A 3413-nucleotide genomic window follows, 5' to 3' on the forward strand; every position below is an offset into this window, starting at 1 on the left:
ATGCATTTACTGTAAAGCTGCTTTGAAACAATATGTATTGTGAAAAGCGCTATGCAAATAAATTTGAATTGAATTTAATGGAATATCTAAGATCAGCCAAGAGACACAACCTCCGACAAGCAAGATGGATTTTTTCTTCACAAGATTCAATTTCACTGTTACCTATCAACCTGGTTAAAAGAATACCAAATCAGACACACTTTCACAGCAATTTGATACAGATCCAGTTTCTCAAGTACCAGAGAACATCATCCCATCTTCACTCATTGGGCCTCATTCATGAAACATTTGTAAATATAGGAATAAATTCTGAGTAATTTGAGCGTAAAACGGACCTTCCAGAAAACTCTCCTCCGGATTCACAAACGCTTCGTAAACATCAGATTTGATAGTTAAACGTGTATGTTAATGAATTCCAATCTTTCGTAAATGGGGCACACGTGCATGCTCATTCACAATTAGCATAATCCCTGCCTATGAATTCCGACTGACAAATATATATGGGCATCATATTATGAAACGAAAATAAGGATTTCAACATGTCCTCTCAAAACCAAATGAAAAAGAATTTCTCAGACGCAGAAATTTAAGTTAATATCGAAAGTGCATTCAAAACGCAACATTTCATTTTCAAGCGTACATACTGGAGTATTGGCAGCACATTACAGATGCTGTTAATGCAGTTTCATCTGTTAATGAAGTCACACTGTTAACAGTCCCGGAAGTTAAAAGGAAATGGTTCGACATGAAGCTTGACTGCAAAAAACGCATTACTTCATTTTGACAAAATCGTATACAAACAGGAGGACCACCATCATCATCGAGCGTATCTGCATGCGATGAACGCATCATCAGCATAATTGGTGAACCCTCTCTGTCGGGTATAATTCCCAAGGGTGACAGTGATGAACCCCCCCTTGCAGGAAAACACTTTGCCACGATCACATGGTAAGGCTACAGTTTTATTAAATAATTTAGGTCAATTTTAAAGTGTTAAAACTAAGAGATATAATAATTTTAGAGGAAATGCACATTTGAGCTGATTTTTTTTTTTATTATTCTTTGTAAAGACAGACAAATGCCAACTGTGTCCGCCCATGAGGCCACTGAAGCGGCAACCAGACCCATTCATCCTAGGGCACCTGGACCGGCAGTATATTCCGCACCATCCCGCGCAGTGTTGGCTCTGCACAGACGGTTTTAAGTCAAGAAGTGCTGGATAAGCAAGAAATAACATGTTAAAAGAAATAAATGCAAGCATACGAGAAATATGTGACGCACTTAAACATAAAAAATAAAGTTTACAGAAACTATTTTGTGTGCTTGTTTTTAATCGCATACATGCACTCTTAGAAATGTTGAATTAGCTTTGCAACTGCAGCCACAGGTATGACCATGTTTCTGATAGGCGACCTTGGAGGCACCATACCATGCTCAGTTCTAAGTATATCCTCTGGGTCTGGCAGACCATGTTCCATAGCAATGTTGTGTAGAACGCAGCAGGCCAGTATTATTTGGCAAACTTTTTCTGGTCTGTATAATAGTGTACCACCTGATGTGTCCAAACACCGCCAGCGTCCCTTTAAGATCCCGTTTGTGCGTTCAATAACTGACCGAGTTTTTCAGTGTGCTTCATTGTATACCAGCTCCTGCCGGCTTTGGGGATTTATCAAAGGGGTCATAAGCCATGGTGTCAGGGGATAACCTCTGTCACCTAAGTGTGAGGGGGGAGGGAAAAATTCAAATAGGCCAACAGTTATTTTTTAAAACAGAGTTTACATACCAATTAGCCATCCGTCTTCAACTGCACCACTGTCCAAACGTCTGCCAACTGAGCTGCTCCGAAGGATGAAACTATCATGAGTTCTGTCAGGACCACTATCGTCAAAGATGATTGACAATTAGCATACAGTTTGGATTGGCGGTATGGTTCCGTTCTGGGCAAGAACTCCCTGCGCATCCATGCAGCCTAGCATGGATGAGAGCAAGGAGAGCAGCAATAACCCCCCAGGGTAAACAGAACAGAACTAACATAAATGTATTGCAGATATTGTTAAAGTTCAATAATGTTATGTACACATTTTAGAATTAGTCTGATTCAAAGGAGAATCAGAAGGCTGAATCCTGACTGAAAGAGGAGGAGTTGGGGATGGAGTAGGGTAATTAGCTATTGAGCAGTGCGAAAACTGATGATAATACTGAGGGACCTTATATATGAATACTTTAGATAGGTGTCGTATTCCCATAGGTTGATGGGGATCAGCTGAGAGTCAGCTGATGCGAGCTTGACTAACGTGACCTGCCAGAACTAACGCTACGCTTGATTTCCACCTGGCCAGGGGGCCACAACATTAAATATTGCACATTTAGCATCACTAATTAGTTGCACATTGATGGAATGATAGTTTTTCCTATTCAGAAATGCAAATGCATCATTTGATGGCGCCTTGATGCGAATGTGTGTGCAGTCAATTGCCCCGATGACGTTTGGCAGGTTTGTAATTGCAAAGAACCTCTGCTTCACTTCCAACTGATGGACTAGGTTATAGGGGAATTTTATATATTGAGGCAGTAGCCGTATTAGGCCATCAAGAGCATCTGGAATGATGCGACTCATGGATGACTGAGATATCCCTCACCTGTCTGCAATCTCCTGCTGGAATGTTCCTGTTGCCAAAAAAAACAAGCACGGACAGCACCTGTAAGTGTGCAGGAATGCTGTGGGATCTTCTGGTTTCCCTTCTGAGTTTGGCCTCCAATATACTGCATAAATACAAAATAAGTGGTCTGGGTAGTCTGAAACGACTAATCAACCAGTCATCATTCTCTGCAAGTAAGTCTGCACGGTCTCTAAAAATACATCTTTTATGCAGCTCTCTGTCTGCCAAATCTAGCAATAGCGCTATATCAGCCATAGGAAATGTTTACTGTTATGCCTGATTCTGGCCATTTTATAGAAAACCATTTCCGTAATAATTGTCTTTATTAATTGGTCTAATTGGTACATCCCTAACAGAAGTAATTAATTATTTGATTAGGCTAAAGTGTTAAGTTTGCAGATTGCAGATTCTATTAGCCTACTGGTGTTCATAATAATAGTAAAAACAAAAACACAACATACTGTATATAATTACTGTATATGTTATTAAAATGCTGCGTGATCCATACGTGATTATGTAAGGTAAATAGTTTTATTAAAATGTAGCACCATCAATGAGCAAAACATTTGGATGTTTTACACACCATTTACGTGGGGCTGGGAGCAGGTGTACATTTTTTGTGTACAAACTAACATTTGGAAAACATGAACACTTTTATGAATCCGAAAATTTACGTCAGAAGAGCTTTACGAACGATTTACATAAAAATTTGTTCTGCTCATGTTTCATGAATGAGGCCCATTGTGTCGCCTA

At 39.7% G+C, this 3413-nt stretch overlaps 1 long non-coding RNA gene across 2 annotated transcripts; it reads right to left on the reverse strand.

The window, feature by feature from the left end:
• Positions 1-946: 946 nt before the first annotated feature.
• LOC107697263 (uncharacterized) lies at positions 947-2907 on the reverse strand. 2 transcript variants are annotated; one of them, XR_001635180.1, is made up of 3 exons: positions 2640-2907; positions 1784-1836; positions 947-1215 (listed from the first exon to the last, which is right to left on the reverse strand). It is a non-coding gene; the product is annotated as an uncharacterized LOC107697263 (long non-coding RNA). The 2 variants fall into 2 exon arrangements; XR_001635179.1 differs by having other exon boundaries at positions 1784-1878.
• Between the last annotated feature and the right edge of the window lie 506 nt (positions 2908-3413).

Source organism: Sinocyclocheilus anshuiensis, unplaced genomic scaffold (assembly GCF_001515605.1).
Source record: "Sinocyclocheilus anshuiensis isolate Anshui unplaced genomic scaffold, SAMN03320099.WGS_v1.1 scaffold979, whole genome shotgun sequence".
In the NCBI taxonomy this organism is placed as follows: Eukaryota; Metazoa; Chordata; class Actinopteri; order Cypriniformes; family Cyprinidae; genus Sinocyclocheilus; species Sinocyclocheilus anshuiensis.